This window comes from Lycorma delicatula, chromosome 11 (genome assembly GCF_047948215.1).
Source record: "Lycorma delicatula isolate Av1 chromosome 11, ASM4794821v1, whole genome shotgun sequence".
In the NCBI taxonomy this organism is placed as follows: Eukaryota; Metazoa; Arthropoda; class Insecta; order Hemiptera; family Fulgoridae; genus Lycorma; species Lycorma delicatula.
In genome coordinates this window covers 62,767,142-62,792,498 of record NC_134465.1, presented here as the reverse complement: position 1 = coordinate 62,792,498, position 25,357 = coordinate 62,767,142, and the positions used below count along the sequence as shown (strand labels likewise).

Sequence of the window (25,357 nt, the reverse complement as noted above, 5' to 3'; positions counted from 1 at the left end):
TATTTTAAGAATTGAAATTAATGTCGTTTTTTAAGTCACGTAAATAATATATTTTTCATAATTGCAGTTTGTATGAAATACTGTTGTTACTTTTAATGTAGGCTAATGATTTAACTCTGACCTTAATTTAATGTCATCTAATAACGGGTTTTTTTTAAATACCTTATTGGTTGAATATTCTTTATATTGACTTATTCCTTTTTTTATTTTTTATCATGAAATTTGTGCATATATTTTTTTTTATAACTAGTAGTATTCTTAATATTTTAGGAGAATGTAGACATTTTGCAAGTTATAAATAACATAACCTCTACAGAGATTTCTGTTGGCTGGGCTACTCGTATTTGAATAGTATCTATTTCAAACTTTATTTGTTAGCATTGATTTTTAGCTCGTGGTTAATATTCTTTGTTTATGTCGGTTGCAACAAGTTACACATTAGATATTTTAAGTACACTCATTAACTATGAAAATTATATTAAGGTTAATTTGTGTTAAAAATAGAAATATAATTTTGTATCGTACTTCGATTTACGTGCAGAATTACTTTATAATAAATGTTTTGAAAAGATAAATTTATGTCTGCATGTGAGGTGATAATTGGCATCGTATCGACAGAAATTAAATAAGTTAATATTTTCAATAATTTGATAGCAAAGAATTACAATTTCATCTTTAAACGATGTTATGACACGTAAGCTAATATCATTCATTGTAATAAGATCTTTGAATTATTGAGGTCCGTGCGTAGAAGTTAAACACGTGCAACTGACACAGCAACTTGTGTTATCGCTTACTCCATTCTTTAGCTTTGCTCTGAAATTGTAAAAATACACTAAATAAAACAAATATTTAATAAATTGATCTCTACATATGCAAATTCCAAAAAAAGAAGATTAAACATTATTAAAAATATAATCGCATAAAATAATATAAAGGTAAATACTTTCAGACATTTAAAAAAGTAATAAATAAATCGCAATTAGAAGACTATAATGAAATATTCATGTTGAAGAATAAAAAAAAATTCATTTAATATTTAAAAATTCACAAAGTAATAGTGTTTGTTAAAGAAAATTTTAATTTTACATTAAATATATTTGTGGAAGATTTTTAAATAATTGAGCAATTAATTATATGTGACAATAGAGATATAATAAGAAACCCCCTTGATTAACCTAACTATTTACATGGCAATTTGTTACGGGGTTTTTTGATTGTATTATTTATTTATAAACATTCACAGTAGGGAAAGTATGGTAATCAGTCAAAAAATGAAGTACAGGGTTCTTTTTTGTTGTATTTTTCGAAATTTCATGATCCAGGGACCCTCGCTCAAAAAAAAAAAGTGGGAGTTAATGTTCGTACATAGGTATCTTGGCAGCGTGTTTGAAGCTTAATAACGTTTGACTAGATAAACTGATTTTGATGAAATTTTATACAGAGATTCGTGTACTTTGGGCAATGTTCGTACATAGGTATCTTGGCAGCGTGTTTGAAGCTTAATAACGTTTGACTAGATAAACTGATTTTGATGAAATTTTATACAGAGATTCGTGTACTTTGGGCAATATACATACATAGGATAACATTTTGCAAGCAAAACGCTACTATATAGCTCAGTACATGCGTGCCTGCTTTTCTTACCATTTTTTATTTATTTTTTAATGCCCTAGTCATAGTTGTAGTGCAAGTGTTCCAAAAAAAAACACCTGGGGAAATATTGGGGATGGGGAACCGATCAATGTTAAAAGCTATCGATTTTTTGAATTTTTAAAAACTGGTTTATCGAAATTAAAATTTCATGAAAATTTATCCCCTCATCAAAAAAGAAATCCTAGGTAACCTTTTACTGGTTGTACATTTTTCAGTGGAAGTTTTGTTTTTTATTTTTTTTCCTTTAAAAAAGTAAACGTAGAAAAATAAAAAATAAATTTGGTGGTGGGGGCCGAAAATAATGCCGATTTTTAAAATTTAAAAAATTTTATGTTTATTTAAACAATGATAATTTTAAATTATAATCATAAATGAATCCCACACTAAAAAAGAAACCTAAGAAATTAAAAAAAGAAAAATATTTTTTTTCATGTATCATTTTTCCACTGTATAAGAATAAATAATTGCCAAGAAAGTAGAACTTGCTGTCAGCTTTTGAATATTCATGCGTATGAATATTTCTAGATTAATGGGTTTTTTTATATTCGTCACGCTTTGACTTCCATTTACTTTTAATGTGTTTGGACTAACGTAATTTCTAGTTATAGCTCTAATTATAATAAATAACTATTTCAGTGTGAAATAAAAAAAAAAAAATTCATTTTGATTAACCGAATAAGAAATCTTCACTTTAATTTTATATAAAAACAATTTATATATAATATATAAACCCTCGGGTTACTCTAGTGGTTGAACTCGTCACCACCAGTTAAGTTGATTTTCTAGGTCGAGATCGAGTCCTTGTAAAGGCAGTGCTTTTATATGGATTTCAATTTTATACTGTGGATACCGGTGGTCTATGGTGGTTGGGTTTTCAATTGATCATACATCTCGGGAATGGTCGACCTGAGAGTATACAGTACTACACTTCATTTACATTTTTACATATCATCCTCTGAAGTATTATCTGAAAGGTAATTACCGGAGGCTAAACAGAAAAAAGAAATTGAAGGCAATTGCAAACCACACGTGAACCGTGAAACCTGCCAGTAAAATTCCAATGGCAAAAATCATTGTTATATCGTGGATGACGCAATATTTATAAATAAAAATATTTTCAAACATTTAAGAGCACATATTTCTTAAAAGAAAATATTTAGAAATTAATAAAAAAGCAGCAGCACATATAACCCACCGGGTTGCTCTAGTGGTGAACGCGTCTTCCCAAATCGGCTGATTTGGAAGTCGAGAGTTCCAGCGTTCAAGTTCTAGTAAAGACAGTTATTTTATACGGATTTGAATACTAGATCGTGGATACCGGTGTTCTTCGGTGGTGGTTGGGTTTCAATTAATCAACACATCTCAGGAATGGTCGAACTGAGACTGTACAAGACTATGCTTCATATATACTCGTACTTATAATCTTCTGAAGTAATACCTGAACGGTAATTCCCGGAGACTAAACAGAAAAAGAAAGAAAGAAACACAAAATATCATAATGACAGTATAAATAGTTGTTAACTTTCATTACTACTTTGTCTCTGTTTTAAAAGATTATTATTATTATAAATAGATTTGTTTAGAAAAATAAATCTTATCTTTGTTTTCTTAATTATTAGCAATTAAATATTGGATGAAGACAGATAAGAAAAGGTTAGTTATTTTATGCAGTTGGATTTCCTTTTAAAACCTATTCTGTTCATTTACCAAAGCGTAACACGATTTGAGGAGAAATAAAAGTTGTTAACAGTGATAAAGGGGAAGAAATATTACAATTCAATATACATTATTTTTAAGAGAGGAGAATGTTTGTATGTTTATCAAACAGCCTACTTCGAGTAGAGAGCGTAGGTTTAGTTTGGTTTGATTAAAATTATAGTTACTCTGTAAATGGTAAAATGTTTAAAAATGCTTAAAAAATGAAAATTACATATTTTAAAGAAATTGAAAAACTTGCAGGTCAATATATAGGTAAACTAAAATATTATTATTACTTAATGATTTGAAATAGATATTCTTAAAAAAACGGGTACTTACGTATTAACGCCACTGCAGCTACAGGTTTATTTAAAAACAAAGTAGTCAATCGGATTTCGGTGGAAAATGGGCCGATGTAGAGTTTAACATAGATTCAAAACAGTCTCTTTATTAATTTTAATAAATGGTTAGTTATTTCAACCAAACTTAACCTACGCTCGCTAACCTTGACTAATTAACAGGAGTTTTAATTATTTAAATAATTGCAATAATTACTGAATTTATTAAATAAATACTAAAATATTACGGTGTTAATTAATCAAGGTTAGCGAGCGTAGGTTAAGTTTGGTTGAAATAACTAACCATTTATTAAAATTAATAAAGAGACTGTTCATTTTCCACCGAAATCCGATTGACTACTTTGTTTTTAAATGAAGCTGTAGCTGCAGCGGCGTTAAGCACCAAAAAAACATTTTTAAGATTGATTAAAAAATACGAAGATACAACCAAAATTCCAAATAAACAAAGTTGTAATTTTCCCAGAAGAGGTAAATATTTTTGGCATTTTTTTTTCTTCTAGAAATAGTTATGTGATGTAGGTGTTTTCTTTTGTAACAAATTCCTGTTTGTTACCGTGGATTATTAGACTGGGTTGGACAAAAAAGAAGTGTAGTGGTTTGAAGGCCTATTAATGTTGAAAATTTAGACGCATAAAGCTCTCATTAACTCCTTTTTAGGAGTTAATGAAGGAGTTAAAAAAGATTAATTTTTTTTTTGAAAGTGAATACTTAGTAAAAATTTTTTGTTAATTTGTAATCCTGATTAGAAAAGTATACTTTAAATGAAAAACTTCTGCTAAAGTGCCCCAGTAAAGATTTGAAATTTGATTTAAACCGAAACACCCCCACCCTTTTTTCTTGTTTTTTGCAAAAATGTAATACAATCTTTTCTCAAGAACGTAATACCTTTACTAAGTATGAAAAAAATCGGTCAACGGAGTACAGAGTTATAAGATGAAAACCAGGCCAACATACATATAACGTAGGTATATACGTATTGTGCGTACATATACTCAAATTCGTCTTTATAAAAATAGATTTTCTGGAGTTTGTGCACTGAAATAAAAAAAAAAACTTTTTCCCGAGTATTTACAGTTTATTTTAATCTTCTTTTTTTATTTCCTTGTACGAAGTAAAGGTAGTTTTTTGATCGCGAAAAATTTCGGTTTTCAGATTTCAATGGAAATATCCTTTTTGACCATCCCCTGAATCCATCTTGCCTAGTTTTGGCGTGACATATGTATGTATGTATCTGGCATAATTCAAAAACGATTAGGCTGTTTAAATTTTGGATTTAGGACTTGTACCGTTTTTTTTTTTTTTTTTTTTTTTGAAAATAGATTGATTTATTAATCTCTGATTGTAAAAGAATTTTTACCATTAAATAATAACTATATTAGAAAAAAAAAATTTTAAATCAGAAGTTATTGGTGAAATAAAATTTCATGTACTTAAAAAAACTGTGTATGTAATTAAATAGGCGTACAAGGAAATCATGTGATGTCCACATCAGATTTGGTGAAATATCTGATAATTTAGAATCGTATTATTTTTTTTTATTTATGCATTTGTTTCGGTCTACTTGTAAATAAATATCGCTATAAAATAATAATTTCCTCCTGTTTCGTTTTTGTTTTCATTTTGTTGATTGTTACATCATAATAATTTACAAAACAGTATTAAATACATATAAGACTTAAGGGTCTGTATTAGGTAAATATAAGGATATAGGGGAAAAGGGTCAAAAGTGGGTCGTATGTGTTGCTATGCCATTGAACCGGTTACGATGAAACTTTGGTGAATTATACGCAGGCCTGCGAAGGTTTCTGGATTAGTTTGGACCCGCTAGTTAGCGCTGGAGTCGAAATATTTCGAAAAATTGTGTTTATAGTCCGATTGGACTCATCATATTCAGAAGCCACCGAGTTGGTCTAATGGTGAACGCTTCTTCCTAAATCAGCTGATTTGAGTAGAGAGTTACAGCGTTCAAGTCCTAGTAAAGTCAGTTATTTTTACACGGATTTGAATACTAGATCGTGGATACCGGTGTTCTTTTGTGGTTCTGTTTTTATTAACCACACCTATCAGGAGTGGTCGAACTTAGAATATAACAAGTCTACACTTCATTTACACTCATATATATCATCCTTATGCATCCACTGTCGTAAAATCTGTACGGTAATTCCCGAAGGCCAAACAGAAAAATAAAGAAATATATAATATGGAATGATTATTTTCCATTTGAATATAAAGCATACGTTCGATTGCGTAGCTTTACACGGCCATTGTTTTTGGTGGTGGTTTTTTAGATAATGTTGTATGAAGATTAATTTTAGTTAGAAATTGGTCAATGATTGGATAAAGAATAATGTTTTGTGCATTAATACAATTAAAACCGAGGTAGTTTATTAAAATATCTTCGGACAGATTTTGATTGTAATCTTAAGTTTAATATCCATATAAATAATTTGGTTAAGAAGGTCAGGAGGTTCTTTTACAAGTTTACGATACTTGTCTTGTGAAGACGACACTTCCTTCATTTACACTCATACATATCATCCTCTGAAGTATTATCTGAACGGTAATTCCCGAAGGCTAAACAGGAAAAAGAAAAAGGCTCATATTCAGAATATGCGTTACATGAAAAGAAGAAATACATCTACAAAAAAATGGTCCCGTTAGATGGCGCTGGTGTTAAGATATTTGAAAGAAATTACATTTATGGTTTGATTTAGCTCATATTCAGAATATATATTAGTTACGTGAAAAATATTTTTGCGAAAAACGGAAACGTGGTGAAGAAGAAGGGAAAGATTAAATTTTTTTTTTGTCTTCAGTCATTTGACTGGTTTGATGCAGCTCTCCAAGATTCCCTATCTAGTGCTAGTCGTTTCATTTCAGTATACCCTCTACATCCTACATCCCCAACAATTTATTTTACATACTCCAAACGTGGCCTGCCTACACAATTTTTCCCTTCTACCTGTCAATATTAAAGCGACTATTCCAGGATGCCTTAGTATGTGGCCTATAAGTCTGTCTCTTCTTTTAACTATATTTTTCCAAATGCTTCTTTCTTCATCTATTTGCCGCAATACCTCTTCATTTGTCACTTTATCCACCCATCTGATTTTTAACATTCTCCTATAGCACCGCATTTCAAAAGCTTCTAATCTTTTCTTCTCAGATACTCCGATCGTCCAAGTTTCACTTCCATATAAAGCGACACTCCAAACATACACTTTCAAAAATCTTTTCCTGACATTTAAATTAATTTTTGATGTAAACAAATTAAATTTCTTACTGAAGGCTCGTTTAGCTTGTGCTATTCGGCATTTTATATCGCTCCTGCTTCGTCCATCTTTAGTAATTCTACCTCCCAAATAACAAAATTCTTCTACCTCCATAATCTTTTCTCCTCCTATTTTCACATTCAGTGGTCCATCTTTGTTATTTCTACTACATTTCATTACTTTTGTTTTGTTCTTGTTTATTTTCACGCTATAGTTCTTGCGTAGGACTTCATCCATGCCGTTCATTGTTTCTTCTAAATCCTTTTTACTCTCGGCTAGAATTACTATATCATCAGCAAATCGTAGCATCTTTATCTTTTCACCTTGAACTGTTACTCCGAATCTAAATTGTTCTTTAACATCATTAACTGCTAGTTCCATGTAAAGATTAAAAAGTAACGGAGATAGGGAACATCCTTGTCGGACTCCCTTTCTTATTAGAGCTTCTTTCTTATGTTCTTCAATTGTGATTGTTGCTGTTTGGTTCCTGTACATGTTAGCAATTGTTCTTCTATCTCTGTATTTGAACCCTAATTTTTTTAAAATGCTGAACTTTTTATTCCAGTCTACGTTATCAAAAGCCTTTTCTAGGTCTATAAACGCCAAGTATGTTGGTTTGTTTTTCTTTAATCTTCCTTCTACTATTAATCTGAGGCCTAAAATTGCTTCCCTTGTCCCTATACTTTTCCTGAAACCAAATTGGTCTTCTCCTAACACTTCTTCCACTCTCCTCTGAATTCTTCTGTATAAAATTCTAGTTAAGATTTTTGATGCATGACTAGTTAAACTAATTGTTCTGTATTCTTCACATTTATCTGCCCCTGCTTTCTTTGGTATCATAACTATAACACTTTTTTTGAAGTCTGATGGAAATTCCCCATTTTCATAAATATTACACACCATTTAAGTATGTTTAAATAAATTAAAAAATTATACTAATACACAATTGTCACCCGCATGCTCTTTGATTTTCCGATAATAAAGAGAATTTTTTTTAAAATTTGTGTTTAATTTTTAATATTTATTTTGTTTTATATGTTCAAACAGTACCGTATAGTACAATTTAGTACGCAAAATATGTGTAAACGGCGAAAATAAAACAAATTTCCAACGATGTGTTTTGGTTTTTTACTGCCGTGATAGTATGTACTAGTATTATTATTTTTAGTTAAAATTGTAGTACATGTTTTCTTAAATATTTATGTATTTTTTTTAAATATTTGATTATTTTTTCTACATTTATAATTTCTTAAAATATGAATTGTGAATAGTAGTTTGAACTAGTGCGGCAGCTTGTAATTTAAGATATGAAAATAGATATCGATGTTATTAGATAACAATTTCGAAACGTGTATTAGAGTTTGTTTATTTAATATTATTGTTATACACATGCTTTTCATAGATTATCGTCTCATCGGGTTTGGTAGACAGACAACATTACTACGTCATTTTATGCGATTTTACTGTCCACTGATATCCGAGAGGGACGTACTTTTGTACCAGCGTAACAATAGAGCGGCGCGCTATTGTTTTTTTTCTCCGTGTAAACACCCGTGTTGCTCGTTCAGTTGATGTAAGTGGTATCTTTCTTGTATCGTCTTTTCCGATATATTTTGTGCCTCCTTGATTTATAATTATATTTATTACGCACATGTCACGATATTGCAAAAAAAAAAATATATCTTTTTTTTGCAACGCAAATCTCGCGTAACATATTGTCGCGTGTTATCCGTTCATCAAAGGATATTTGATATTTTACTGTAAATATACAGTAAATACAAGTAAATTGTATGTCAGAATGCAATTATGATTACTATGAACTTTACAATAATACTAAATTAACAAGTCAAATAACTATTAGAAAGTCAATAATTAACTTTATGTAGCGCGATTTTCTTCATCCGTTTAGCCCTCCGGAACCACCTTAAGGTATTACTTCAGTGGATGAATGAGGATAATATGTATGAATGTAGTAAATGATTTGTAGTCTTGTACAATCTCAGGTCGACCATTACTGAGATGTATGGTACGTACTGCACGTTGGTCAAGCCGTTCGATAAAAACACCGGTGCCCTAGCCCGTGAATATAGGTGGTCCATCACTACCAGCTTCGGTGCCAGCGATCGTCATAAAGATCGCTGGCCGTGTTGCCTTCCCACATTCTCCAGTTTGCAATACGGGCAGCAAGCTCAGGGGAGACAAAAGTCACGTAGATTATAGAGCCCGAGGGCCCTCTCCGAAATGTACATGCATCGCTAACATTTAACACTACTAAATCCAGTGCTGTCGTCATGTCCATAAGCAACGAACCTCTTGCGTTTGTCCTGGCAGATCCTCACTCGGTCGACCAGGCATTAAAATCGCCTGCCACCAGCACTGGTCGACGTTTAGACATATTCCCTCATCATAGTAGTTAAAATCTCTTTATAACACTCCATGCTGATGTTGGGGGAAAGGTAGGCGGAGTACTCCTCCCACCCTCGCCCTGACAAAGTCCCGTCCCAGCCGCATATCACAGGCAGGGAGTCCCGTACAGCACCAGATCGCTGTAGTCCCGTTCTCAGATATCAGCCAACCAGGACTCTGTCGAGAAGCGTACGGTTCGGAAATGAGCGCGACGTCCGCGCCCACCTCCGCTGTATAACTAGTCAGGAGGTCCTGTGCCAGCACTGCATGGTTCAGGTTCGTCTATAGTATGTATCTTCATCGACGAGTTGGAGCGTGTCCAGTCTTCCCCTGGCTTCTACTACGTCTCTCCGTAGTAGCCTCTCCATGACATGCTGCCGCTCCGGTACGGTGTCCCTCTAAGCCACATCTGAGGCACTTTGCAGTATTCCTACACTCAGCAGCGGGGGGTGCCCTTCACCATCGCAGTTGAAGCACGCAGCTGACCTATCACACCTTGGCAGTTTCTGGCTGTATGGCCAAAATCCAAGGATCGATAACACTTTATAAGTAGATCTAAAACATCTACTTTGCATGACACGAGGTCTATCTTGACCCTTTTTCTATGCATCAGTGATAGACGATCGGCGCAGGAAGTCGACACGTCGCCCCACTGTAGTTTCTCCGAATCCAGGTCTGACGATCACTTTGAGATCATCCGGCATTTCCTGACCGCTGGCCTCAGACAATAAATTACAAAGTTCCTGTGTGGGATGACTGGAATATTACAGAACTGGTTTCTTACGAATTACCTTTAAAACACAATACGTTTTGTTAAAGTTTGATTTTAAGCTTAATATTTAGGGTCTTCTGTTTTTCCCCCACATTTTTTTTTACGTTACGTATAACGTATTAGTAATTGCTCATGTAATAATTATATGCTTATAATTATAAATAAAATTAACCAAATTTAACCTACGATCGCTAACCTTGATTAGCGAGCGTAGGTTAAGTTTGGTTAAATTATATGTATAATTTCAATGCAAATACCTCCAAATTCTATATAATTATAACATGAGAAATTACTAATCTAATATGTAACGTTAAAAAAAAAACATTGTGGGGGAAAACGTAGAAGACCCAATGTTCAGATTTTCGACTCTTAAGTTTTAGCATGATAATTGTGGGATGTTAATTACTTTTTAATTTTTTTTTAACCTGCCAAGAATTTCGTCAAAATATTTGGAAAAAACATTAGGTCTTGAGTAAAAAGGTTTTTTTCGTTATTAGTTTCGATTGTGCCTTTCTGTTTAGAAACTGTAAATAAATGAAATAGTATTATCGAAATCTGAAGAACGAAAAACGTGGAACTCTAACATCGTATCTAAATAACAACTGATATCATTCTTTGGCGTTTTTTTTTTTATTTACATAAATCTCTTATGCTCTTTAACCTTCTTATCTTTCACGCCTGTATCATTTCAATAAATTCTGCCTCAATTATTTCTGATAAATTAAAAAAAAAGATCATTTTTACGGAAGTTTAGTCGGAAAGCGTCAATCCCGATAAATTTCAAGGTTACTATTTTAATCTTCAAATTAAATTTAATTGTTATTTATTTGATTCATTTTTAGACCGTTTACAGTCCTTTAATATTTTATATAGTTGACGTAGTTCCAAATGGAAACTTGTAGCTATGAAAATGCCAAGCCTAACTGGGATTCGAACCCGGGACCTCCGGATGAAAGACCGAGACGGTACCACACCATGCAGTTATAAATTTTCTGTTAAATAAAATAATTTTTAAATTAATATTCTCTTTAAAAAAAATTAATACTCGTCGTAATTTAGAGAGCGTTAACATATAGATGCGCAGTTGTTTGTTATCTAACTCACCGGTTTGGTCTAGTGGTGAACGCGTCTACCCAAGTCGGCTGATTTGGAAGTCGATAGTTCCAGCGTTCAAGTTCTAGTAAAAGCAGTTACTTTTATACGGATTTGAATACTACATCGTGGACACCGATGTTCTTTAGTGGTTTGGTTTCAATTAACCACACATATAAGGAATGGTCGACCTGAGACCGTACAAGACTTCACTTACACTCATACATATCATCCTCGTTTATGCTCTGAAGTAATACCTGTCGGTAATTCCCGGAGACTAAACGGAAAAAAGGCCAGTTGCCGGTTCACCATTCCATCCCAAACTTCGCGCCAAATGAATTTTTCAAACGTTTGGCTAATAATAATAAAAAAAGGCTCAATATTTTCACCGTTACAGTGTTTCAGGTTCATTGACGATGATGTAACGTATCGCTAAGTCTCACCGTATCTCTTCGTGTCGTGAATTAAAATCGTGATACTATGAATCGTAATAGCGTTATAAAATCGTGGGTAGCCTTTAGTTGTATTCCGTAAAACGTTTTATTTATTACTGAAACTTTTTTAAAAGCCTCTATTTAAAAAAAATAAAATAAATTTTAGTTGATATTTGGAATAAAAACACGGGAAATGCGTTTTTTTTTACATAAGCAATATTTTACGTAATAAGTAATGTTTTATTATCCATCGCCCAATTTGAACGGTTGAACGGTTTTTTGGGCTAACCGATCGCTTTACAAATTAAAGTTGTTTTGGTTCTCCCATTCTCATTTCGCCAAGTTTTCATTTAATGAATTACAATGACGATTTTCATCACTATCATATTTTTATACTACTATAGCTATTAAATATTTGCATATTACAGAGATATAGAAAATATGATTATATTAAGAGAGTGACATATTTGAAGATGCGCCTATTGGCATGTTTCTATTTCTTCACTTCACGAAAGTGTTAATACTTTTCAACCGAACGTTTTTTTTTTGTTTTTTTAAAAACTTATCCGGTTTCACAGTAGTAGCGTTTAAAGTTAGGTTCCTTTTTTTTTACCGTATTCCTATTTTTCCCGTTTTCTGATTTATTTCGTTTTTACGAAATAACTTTTCTACTTGAAAGTTCCAAGATATGATATTTTGCCGAAAAATAAATTAAGTAATCGCGGACACAAAACTGGTTTTCAAAGTTTTAGTATAGCAGAGAACGATGGCGTTATAACAGCAAGGAATGCCTAATTGACGTTCAGCTGTGTCTTGAATATATTGTTGCAAAGTTCCAAAGTAAGTCCGGCCAAAAAAAAAAAAAAAAATATATATATATACGGCATTATTCTGTAATAAATTCACACACATAAATATAAGTAACTTAATTAAGTTAAAATTAGCAGGAATGTGTTCTAAATTTCATTAAAATGACTATTAGTATGATATTATCAGTTTGTGATTGTTGTATTATTGTAATGGGTTTATTGATTAATTATGTGTAGTATGGTTAATATTTATTTTCACTAAATATTGAGATGTCCGATGACAACTAAATTAAAAAATCGAAACGTCGTAAAATTAATAATTAGTGTAATTAATAAATTTTCATCCACATTACTACTAATTTTCACTTAACATCATTCTAAAAAAGATCCTCCTACATATTTTTTTATTTATTAATAATTTTGATGTTTCATAACCATGTAACAGCTTAATTAATCTATTAATAAAAAAATGGAAGCACTGTAAAAAAGTAACGTAATTAAAATTTTAGTAGAAATTTTTCTCATTCTTTATTTTAACATCTATTTTACCAAATTTTAGATAATTGTAAATTAAAAATAATTTTAGAAAACTTTTTATAAAATTAATCAGCTAAAACATTATAAATTCAATTTTTTTAATATACTTTCAACTTATATTATATAAGTAACTTATATTTTTATAAATGTTCAATACTTCATAAGTTGCATAGAATCAAATGAGAACCGACAATTTAGATTTGTAGGTTAAGTTGATTGTTATTGAATGCACGTGTATACATCATTAAAATTCATGAAAAATCATATAAAATACTCAATTCAATTCTGCACCTTACAAATTTGCACGATGTACATTTTTTAATTAAACTTTAAAAGGTTATTTCAATAAATAATAATATAATATTCTCAATAAGCGCGCAATTCTAGCAGACTTGGCAATGCTTCGCTATTGCTAGATCTGAGTATACATACGGATTAAATGACAACAACTGAAAGTTTCATAAAACCTTAAAAAACTTAACATTAACAATTTAACAAAATTTAACCTTTCACTTTATAAAAGTCAGAATGTAAATAAATCCAAATGGCAAAACAACAGCACTACCTATCGGATTTAATTCACACCACTCTCTAATCACAGTATTCGGTGGAAAATAATTTTTTAACGAAAAGTGTTGTGGCTGCAAAATCATTTCAGTTAATACTGAACATTAAGAAACTTACAAAACATTACGGAACCTTATAAAATTTCACCTTTAACTTTATAAAATTCAGATTGTAAATAAATCCAATTGTCAGAACAGCACTACCTATCGGATTTAATTCAAACTATTCTCTAAATACGAATATTAATGTAAGAACAACAAGATACGACGCAAGTAACTGATATGCGAAAAAGCAACAAAATAAAAAAAATTCCTAGAATCCGATGGCAGCACCAACTACCGGGATTTGACTGATAAACCAAAAAAAAACCTTCTAAAACGTGATCGCAGCTCTGCCTACCGGACCCAGTTGTGAATCTTAACCATCCCAAGATCAACAACACATAAATAAATTAAAAAAACATTTTTACTTCAATACTGTACCTTACAAATTTGCACAATTTATATATTTTAATTACACTTTAAAACGTTATTTCAATAAATAATAATATATTATTTGTCAATACGCGCACAATTCTAAAGGCGATCGCAATGCTGCCTACTTGTTACTTAATCAGTTGTGATTTTGTTTACATTGGCAACTGCCATACGGGCTCTTTGTGACTGGTCGTTGTGTTTGACAGCAGCCATCTTGCATTGATCTGATTGGTTTTCCTTTGTTTACATTTCCATCTGATTTATTAGCCCCTTATTTATTAAAAAACTGTTTTCTCGCGATTTTTTGTAACACAATAATAACACAAAATTACGAAATATTTTTCTCAATTTGATCGCAGCACCAACTGTCGGGACAAACTAAAATTAAAATAGAACATTATTGAATATTCGATACTGCGATGGTAGTGCATTCTGCCGGATCCAATGTAAAACATTCCAAAATCAACAACTACTTATAAATAAAAAATTAATTAAAAAAACATTTTCCAGTGAACCAAATTGCGAATCCAAATCATTCTCGAATCCCCTTGAACACATACAAAAAATTTCATCAAAATCGCTCCAGCCGTTTAGGAGGAGTTCAGTGACATACACACGCATAAAAGAAATATATATATATATAAAGATATATTCATGGAGTTTTGAATTATTTTTCGTTAAATTTTGTGAACGTGATTTAGAGATTAACCACAATACATATGTTGACTACAGCGATTACGTGGCGGGGAGATGTGTGCGAATGAATTGTTGAATAATAATCATGTTATTGGTGGTCGAGGAATAGAAATTGATAAATCTATGTACGTTATAAAAAAAATACGATGTCCTCAAAGTACCGCTAGAACGATTGGTTTTTGTCGAGATCTACCGCGAAAAAAACGAATGTTATATGCTTGCTGATCGAAGTATGGATTCGTTACTGGTAATAAATCGATTTCATCGAACCGGGTTCCTTAATTATTTCAGATCAGTCGCCGGTCTACAACTGGTTACGAAATTTGAACCGTAGTTATGTACAAAAAGAATTTTATTGATTCAATTTACTGGGATCCACCGGGGGTTGGTGGTCTAGTGGTGAACTCGTAATCGTAAACTGATTTCGAAGTTGAAAGTTCTAAGTTCGAATTCTACTAAAAGGCGTTTACTTTTATACGGATTTGAATACTGGATCGTGGTTATACCGGTGTTCTTTGGTGGTTGGGTTTCGATTAACTACACATCGCTGGATGGTCGACCTGAGACTATCAGACGACTACACTTCATTTACTCGTATATATTCTCATTCTTCCTCTGAAGTAATACCTTACTGTGTTGTCGGAGGCTTAACAGAAAAAAAAAGATCAGTTGCTGTTTATGTGAATTTCTCATCGGATTGGAATCCGTTGCAGTCCTTTCTAGAAGACGTCGCCTTCTTTTAACTCCTGTACGTACAGTAAGTCAATAGTCGGTTTTATGTTGTAATATAAACTTTTATAAATGTGTTACTTAAAATCATTAATTAAATTTTATAAATTTTAATAATTAATATATTAATAATAATGGTTAGTTCATTAAAAGTTGTGGCAGGATAACGGAAGACAAGAGTGGTTAAATCAAGAGCGGAAGTTCTTTCTTGAAATAAATTAAGTTTTTTTTAAGGAATATATATATATAAAATAATATTTATTTTTATCTAATAAAATTTTAATAATAGGTTCTTCATTTTGATCAACAATATCAGTTCTTTATTCTACTGAATAAAAAAGTACGCCGCAAATGATTTTTATATTTGTAAATAAAAATGTGATTAAAGATCACATGCTTCCGAACGAAGAACAATAACATTACAAGAAAAATGAGATAGTCATACATTGCTTTAAAAACACTATTTCACAACTTATGTTCACTAATATCTTTTGTTTTTTTTTTTGTTTTTTTTTTTGCTGTTATAACTATTTATTTTTCTATTCGGTATTATGTCATCTGTATAGATTACAATTAATAATATACAAATAATTTTTTGTTCTGACCTTCGCTTTGAACAAATTTCTTTTTAATCCATTTATAAATGATATTAAAAAACGTAGCACCGGCAAAATCAGTATTGCTTGAAAATAGATTTGATCAGCGAATTGTGCAAATCAATTTGATTACACCACCGATAACGCAAAATACAATGAAAACGGCTGTAAACTGCAAAATAGAGTAAAATACCGAAAGTAACAAATCTACGTAAGTACAATCTCAACTGATACAATAGTTTTAATTCCCCGGCGAATATAGGTAGAAATAGCCATACTATTAGAGAATGAATGGTTATGTCAAAAATATTTTCGGGTTTTTTTAAGGGCCCAACTAGTTCATAAAAAAAAGAAATAGAAAAAAAAGAAACGTATGTGTCGGCACTGCTTTTGATTTTATATCTCAGGATTGACCCAACAGGTTTTCTTAAAATTTAGCTCAAATATTTTTTTATACGATGATCATAATAATTTTTTTTCAAAATTCGTTCACGGGGTGGAGGGATATCGCGAAAAAACCAATTTCGATTTTCTTCAGAGAAAATTTTATTAAAACAAATTTGTTACCTAGAATGCATATATATATAATCAAAAAATATTTTTATTATTTTTTTTTTTTTTATTCAAAACTGGTCCCACATTTTTAAAATTTAAATGTGTTTTTGTTGTTGGTTCTTTTGCTCAGTCTCTTTCGGTTTAAACATTTTCCAAAAATCTTTTTAACGTTTATATTTCATATAGAGCAGTCAAGAAATATCTACAGATTTTTTTAAAATTATATAGAACCCGGACCTAAAATGTAGAAAAGCTTTTTTAAAATTTCGTTTTTGTATTTTAGCTTTTATTGAAGGGGCTGTTAGATTTTGAGAAAACTTTAAACAGAGTTGTTAAGCTTAACCTACGGATGAATTTTTAGAACAAACTTTCAAAATTTATTCTCCGTCCCTAAAACTTTGTTTTTTTTTGGGGGGGGGGGCTCTAACTTTCTATTTTATTATTTTTTCTTATTATTTAAACTTTTCAGATCATGTAGCCATTAAACTGACGTTTATACGATGTAAAATGTTTTATTTAGACTAGAAGGAATACCCACATACTAAGGCATCCTGGAATAGTCGCTTTAATATTGGAAGGACAGGTAGAAGGAAAAAGTTTTGTAGGCAGGCCACGTTTGGAATATGTAAAACAAATTGTTAGGGATGTAGGATGTAGAGGGTATACTGAAATGAAACGACTAGCACTAGATAGGGAATCTTGGAGAGCTGCATCAAACCAGTCAAATGACTGAAGACAAAAAAAACAAAAGAAAGAATATGACCATTTTTTTCTCAGAAATGTGTGTGTGTGTGTGTGTGTGACTTGTGTATTATAATTGCTATGAGGGTTACGGATTTATTTTATTATTTAAAAAAATAGCTTATTATATTAGCAACATATCTATTTATTTAACGTATTTATGACCACAATCATGTGTTTGAATAAATAGTCACTTTTACTTAAATCTAAAATATCTTTTCTGACAAAAGATATCTGTAAATATGAAACACATTCCGATTCGTAATGAATAAGAGTATACAGTAAAAATGGTTTTTTGTCAATTTGAATAGCCTTTTGATTGGTGGGAATTTTTATAAAACGTAGTTTTCTGAATCTACTTTCATTTATACTAACATATGTTACTAATCTGTGATTTATGACACGGAGTTTTCATCATATTTTGCCCAATTTTCAACCGATTTGCTTGAAAGTATTATTTTTAAAATCAGCAAACTATGTTTCATAAACACAAAGCAAAAAAAATAAATTTCACTAATAAAAAAAAACTGTAGAAATGCGCAAAAAAATTCTGCAATTAAATTATCGTAATTTTTGTACTGTTTCAATTTTTTTGTTGTTTCAGGCATAAAAAATATCCAATCGTAACGGTTTTTTTTTGTCAAAATCTGTTAAATCTCTTCAATATACTGTAATTTTTTGAAATTTTTTTCACAAGAGGGTAGCATAAGACTATGAAGGGAGGCAATAAGATACCAAAATATTTTCGCGGAGCGCTAATCAACCGCGGATCATTGTGATAGGAAAAGGTTAAAGGTCTATTAAAATTAAAGTAGCTTTGGTACCTATATTATATTCCTTTTCCAAAATGAGAAGCAAGTTTTTTTCTTATTATTTGATCTTTTTCAATATTTTTAAGCGATTTTTTTTAAATTATTTTTTTTAGGCGGATACGTTTTTATAAATCATTTTTATTGTAATTAAAAATAAAGAGTTAATTTTCATAAATTTTTATTTACAAACTAACATTTTCCGTCGCTGCTTCGCTCGCGAATACATAATTAGATTTGCAATCATAAATTACCAACCATCACAATTAAAAAATCTGATAAACATTAGTTCAATAGCGGTTGCATAAAACGGTAAAAATGTTGTAAAAATAAACAAATTACTTTTTTTTAACCTCCTGAAGATATTCAAATCCAAAAAAACCGAAAATGATTTTTAGATATTTATTTGAAGGATGTTGCAAGCTTAAATCATATATCTCGTTTAGTATTCAGAAATGGGGAAAATTTTCAATCGTGCGTTTTAAAATAATTTTTTTTTTACCCCTTTCAAGGTCGAGTTTAAAAAATCTAGATTGACTTTAGATATTCATATGAAGATTAAACACATACAAATTCATATGCCATCTAGAAATTCAAGAAATAGTTTAATAATTTAAAAATTAGTCAAATTCAGTATTATCTCATTTTAACCCTTTAAACGGGATTTAAAAAATAATCCTCTCTTAATAGTGGTAGTCAACCTAAATTTTTGTTTTAAGAATTTCGGATTCTTTTGCTGTTCTGGTATGAAAATGCACTAGTATTCAAATCGTATGGTTAAAAAAAAAACATATTCATATTTGATTTACAACCCCTAAAATTGTGGGTAGGGGTAAATAGTCGTTATTTACGAGAAACGTTCATGTCTCAGATATGATTTATCCTAGAAACCTAATTCTTTAACCAAAATAAACTAAGTTTTTCTCTGTTTTCTGTAAAGATGGTTATTGTTTGCCAGTTTTCACTATGTCGGAAAACGTTTTTGCCAAAATTAACAGAAATGATAACGTTTCCTTGATATTTAATTTCATGTGAATTATTTTAAGATAATATCCCTACAGTTCACAGATCAGGAATTTATATACAATTTATAAAAAAAACTTATCATAATAATCATGCATACAAGTTTAATTCTAAAGTTTCTTGCGTTTTAAAATCCTGGAAAAAGGTTTTTTTGATGATGTAAAAAACATTTTTTAAGACATAATTAATTGATAAATTCAGGTCAAACATCATATATTTGTTCTGATTTTTGAAAATAAGACAGTCGTAGACTAAGATTTTCTGTGCTAATGTCACATTTACTTAAATGAGAAGGTGCTAGCCTTTGGTACATTATGTTATCCCGGGGGCTACCCGGGTAACTAGAGTTTTTGCCAAACATTTTTCGCTGATAATTTGAACTTTTGATTTTCATCCACTTACATTTTGTTTTTCTAAAGCAAGTTGTTTTTTCAGTCCCATAAAAAGAAAAAAGCAATTGTTGTAAATTGCTTAAATACCATTAATATGGACTAACTAACCTAAATACTAGAATCACATGTGAACAATGGTTTAAAAATTGCACGTTGTATATTCCAAATAACTACAAAAGAACAGTAATTAATGATACATTGTAAATAATTTACGTTACGAATCCAAAAAAAATGGAAAAAATCCAAAGGCATTTGTCAAAATACAGGTGTCCCATATAAAACGCAACCCAACCTTATATTGGTAGGTATTGAAATAATAAAAAGGCATGTGTAAATGTAAATGTAATTTTTATTATTACCATCCATTACCTTACATTTAGAGTAAATGTTGGAAGTGGCCGCCATCTTCTTGAATACGAGCTTCAATTCTTTTTACAGCGTTTCTTGCAACTTTTTTCAAAGTTTGTGGCTGGATATTTAATACAGCTTGTTCAATATTGACTTTCAATCGTTCAAGTGTTCGTGATTTGTTGCTGTAGGCTTTTTATTTAAGGTAACCCCGTAGAAAAAAATCCGCCGCAGTCAAATCTGGAGATCTTGGTGGCCACAAGCCTCGACCGATAACACGATTACCAAAGAATTCCTCGACGAAATCAGAAGTTGAACCTGCGTAGTGCGATGTCGCACCGTCATGTTGTACCCGGCAGTGTCTGTCTTCCTCTTCCAAGAGTGCGATGAACTGAAATAAAATATCCTGATATCGTTTTGCATTAATGGTGTACTCGAAAAAAATAGGACCGATTATTTTCTTCCGCGATATTGCGCACCACCGACTTCTGCGGGTGTAATTGTTTTTCGTGATAAACGTGGGGATTTTCAGCGCTCCAAATTCTACTGTTTTGGCTGTTTACGTAGCCATCCAAATGAGACCGTGCTTCATAGGTGAAAAATAACGAATCTATAACATTAATTCCCTCACGCAGAAATCGACGGAACCGTTGATAATAATGTAGCCGTTTTTCTTTGTCGGGCTCAAGAAGTCGATGAACGGTTTGAATGCGATAAGGTCGTAATTGTAATTGTTTGGTCGCCCGATGAACAGTTGATTTAGACAAATTAATTTCAGCAGACAAACGACTAATCGATTTATTTGGCGAGGCGAGTAATCGGTCGTTGATTTCAGTGACTGTACCTGTATTCAACATTGACGCAGATCTTTTGTGTTCCTTGTTATTAACAGAACTAGTCTCTAAATTTTGCAACTAACCTTAATACTGATGTTTTGTTAGGAGCTGGTTTATCTGGGTACTTATGGCTAAACAAATCTTGCACTGCAACCGCTGATTTCGTACTGAAGTACGACTCAACAATGAAAACACGCTCATCTAGCAAAAACACCATTTTGTCTCTAGCAATACACTGAACGTTAGGATTGCATTTTTGTTACTATCGGTAGTGTTCTACTGCGTCGCTGCGAAGTTCAGATGTTGGACGAGTCCATTTCAGTAAAGAGAGTAGGGGAAGCTTGACTTTTGAAATTTCATGGATGAGTTGATTGATGGGTTGCATTATATATGGGACACCCTGCTGTATTACTCAGTAGAGAAAGATTGTACTAAAAGAAGACAGCAAGAATTAAAATAAGGCCTTTCGTTTTCTGTTTAACCTCCGGTAATTACTGTTCAGGTATTACGTAAGTGGATGAATGCGGATGATATGTATTAGTGTCAATGAAGTGGTGTAGTCTTGTGTTGTTTCAGTTCGACCATTCCTGAGATGTGTGGTTAAGTGAAATCCAACCACCAAAGAAAAAACACCTGTGTCCACAATCTAGTATTCAAATCCGTATAAAAAAACTGTCTTTACTAGGACTTGAACGCTGGAACTCTCGACTTCGACTTTGATTTGGGAAGATGCGTTCACCACTAGACCAACTTGGTGGATTTAAAATGAGTCCTAAATGACCTACGTTTCATTATTAAAACCCCAGAAATAAATTTTCAAAAATCGACGAATTTTTTTGTTCAAAAAGAAGAAATTTCATCTAGCAACGACCTATAATTTAAAATCCACTTCCATCTTATGAAAAACGTGTATATAAATTTTCATCAATTTATTTAAAGGAATTTTTGTTTGGCGTTGATTATGAATCGGATTTAAATAAGTAACAAAGTTTCAAATTCAAGACTTAATGATGCTTTAAAAACCTTTTTAAGTTAACAGTAAGCGTGTTAGTGTTTTAAAGTATTTTATTTTAAGGCTTTAATTTCATATTACGAAAGAAGAAAAAGAATTTTAAAAGTCAAATTTAAAAAGTAATAAAAAATATGATGTGGACACCACATGACTTTATTGTACGCCTATTAAATTACATATACATATTTTTTAAAAATATATAAGGTTTATTTCATTAATAAGTTTGATATTTTTAATTTCTTTTTCTTTTATTTTTATTTAATTTATCATAATTTTTTTTCAATCTGAGGTTAATATTATTAATAAATCAATATACTTAAGTAATACGATTCTAAATTATAATTTTCAATTAAGATTATGTAATCGGATGTTTCATCAAATTTATTACGTATACACATAAATGCCTATTAAATTACATTTACACATTTCTGAAAGTACGTAACACTTTATTTCACTAATATTTTTTTCTTTTTTTTATTATCTTTGGGTTATTATTTATTGTAAAACTTTTTTTACAATCACGGGTAAGTAATTATTAAACTAGTATATTTAAATTGCTCACAGGGTTGGTCTAGTGGTGAACGCGTCTTTACAAATCAGCTGATTTTTTAAGTCTAGTCTTCTAAGGTTCAGATCCTAGTAAAGGCAGTTACATTTATACAGATTTGAATACGAGATCGTGGATACAGGTGTTCTTTGGTGGTTGGGTTTCAATTAACCACACATCTCAGAAATGGCATATCTGAGACTGTGCAAGAGTACGCTTCATTTACAACTCATACATATCATCCTCTGAAGTAATTCTGACTCTGATTCCTGAGGTTAAAAAAAGAAGCACATTTAAGTTAAAAAAGTAAATAAAAATGTAGTTACAAAAAAAAAAAAGAGATGAAGTCTGATTCGAAACTATGTTGCCATCCCTTTAAGATCCAAATATTTCATTAATTACAATTTTAATTTCGATTGCAATCAAAAAGGATAGGTGCACAACTAGATGTTACAACAGTGCTAAATTTAAAATTTCAACATCCTACGGCTAATCGGTTTTTTTTTTTAGTTATGCGAGATACATACGTCACGTCGAAACTAGTTAAAATGGATTCAGGGATGGTCAGAATTTTATTTCTGTTGAAATATGAAACCGAAATGTTTCGCTATCACAATACTTCTTTTATTTCCTACAAGGAAGTAAAAAAAGATAGTAGAAATAAAAAAAAAAAGGCGGTGAAATCTACAGATTTCATCGCCTTTTTTTTCTTCACTATCACAGTACTTCCTTTACTTCGCACAAGGAAGCTAATTTTATGCATATGTTGTTTTATGTATATTTGTAATTTTGTATTTAACATTTAAATGTATATTAAAAATTAAAAAAAAATTGAATAGAAAAATGTTTCTAATTGTGTTAATACATTTTGTTATTATTATTTTTTTTACAAGATAAAATTATTTTATCATTAAAATAAAAGTTCGACCCGGAATGTTTCAATTGCAAAATGCTTTATTTTTTTTAAGCCGGAAAAGACGTGGAATACGTTTTTTAATGGTGGTGGTTGCTTTTTTTTTTAATGGTGAGTGATCAAAATCAAGTAACGCGACAGAAGGCTCAGAAAATGGTGTCATGTTGACTTTTTACTACCATAAAATACTATTTTAACACGTTTAAATATAGAATAAATTATCTGAACTGTGGTAAGACGTTTTTTAATCACCAGGAATAGTTTTATCATTTTTTAACGCTTCAGTTTCGATTATATATAATGATTGTGCCAACAGTAATAATTGGAACAGGTGTTGTTGAGGTTAGTAATGTACTATAAAAAAAAAGTTATTCAATTTTTTTTTTTAAATTTAGGAAATTGATAATGCTGAAATTATTGGCGTTAAAATGCTTTAACGAATCGAGTAAATAACATTACCATGCTAATAAAAATAATTACTTTTGTTCAACAATTTAAACTTGTTTAATTATTTATTCGTAAATGAGTCATCCGATGTGCTTGCAGGATAGACCTTTACCATCGAAATAAGTACATAATTGTTATGCGTGTATATCTTTTTAATCTTACAAAAATTTCACTCAATTACCTCGAAATACATTAATTTGTAAGTTATTAAAATCATTAAGCAAAAAATAGTACTTATGGATATTTCTAAGTAGGGTTGGAAATAAAATTTTAATTTAAAAAAAATAACGAAAAAGTTTAGCGAGATAAGTTTTTTGTGTCTTATTTCTAAGAGAACCGTGATTTTAATAAGTATTTTTATAGACTTATCATTTTTTAGGCAGGTAAAAAATTTAGTATAAATACAAATGTTATGCTTGTAGCTTTCTTTTAAAGCTCGTTAAAACGTTTCTTTGAAGAAATCAGCGTTCAATTAGTTTTTTTTATATTATTTATTTAACTGGTTTGAATAGAAGAAATAGTATTTTCAATTCTACCAGTATGTATGTTGAAATAATATTTTTATTTCTTGCTTTGAACCTTACCGTTATCATTTCAATGTGTTTTTGTAAATTAAAAAAAAAATTAAATGTTTTATCTGTCACATCCAAACCATAGGGGGAAGACCTTGTGACGTAACCGGTCGCCACACCATCTCCTCCGTTCCGAGCCCTAAGGGGCTTTACTGGAGGTAGTTTTTAGACCCTCTAACTGATTACATGTCACAGTCATCAGCCAGGTCTCGGTCGGGATGCCACCGATGTAAATGCCTCTGCAGATATTTGCATCAGTAAAATACATATCGAATTTGACCTTCACATAGGCTTCAAACGGACATTTTCACATCCAACCTAACATGATTCCCTCAATCTAATTGACCGAAACCGCGGAAGCACGAACCCCGCGCCTAGCCAACATTTGACAACACCATTCGTGACTGTGAATGGCTCGAAAAACGAACGAGTTTAAAGTTAAATCAGTGTTACACTTATACCAATCAAAATTGTGTTTTACGAAATTCAGACCTACACCCAAACAATTCGACCAATTTAGGTCACTTAACGAGGGGAACATAACCACATTCCGGTCCGTGCAGGAGCCGGGGACAAACCCTGCATCACCACCCGATCCCATCATGGAGTCTCGCGCGGCATTACCAAGTCACAAGCAGGACTGCCACCGACGGAACAAAGCCACGCCCCCGGTCGCACGGGCAACCCCACCAACGGGAACCCCAAGTCGAATCGCAGACAACACCAATATAACCGTGGCACGATGCCAATGAGTCTACCTCCAACCAATCCAATTCCTAAGCCGAAACCCTAGCCACCCGGGATCCTACCTCGATTAAACTCCCTCTACAGCAAATATTTTATTTTATTTAAATATTTTTTCTGCAGAGTGATTCAAAACTATACGACAGTCTTTCGGTACCTGATTCTACAGCTAAAATCAGGGGAAAAAAGTTCATGTAAATATGGGCCGAAAACGTTTTGTTAGTGAGTTACGGCTAGCGAAAGATTTAGCCCGGATTTCGGTTTTACCTGGGAAATGAAGACTTCCTGAAATTCTGGGACTATAAATTAAGGGTTTTGT

At 31.4% G+C, this 25,357-nt stretch overlaps 1 protein-coding gene across 2 annotated transcripts in view; it reads left to right on the top strand.

Moving 5' to 3' along the window:
• LOC142332554 (uncharacterized) overlaps positions 1-25,357 on the top strand; it is a 194,852-nt gene that overhangs the window by 327 nt on the left and 169,168 nt on the right. The window lies entirely within an intron of this gene.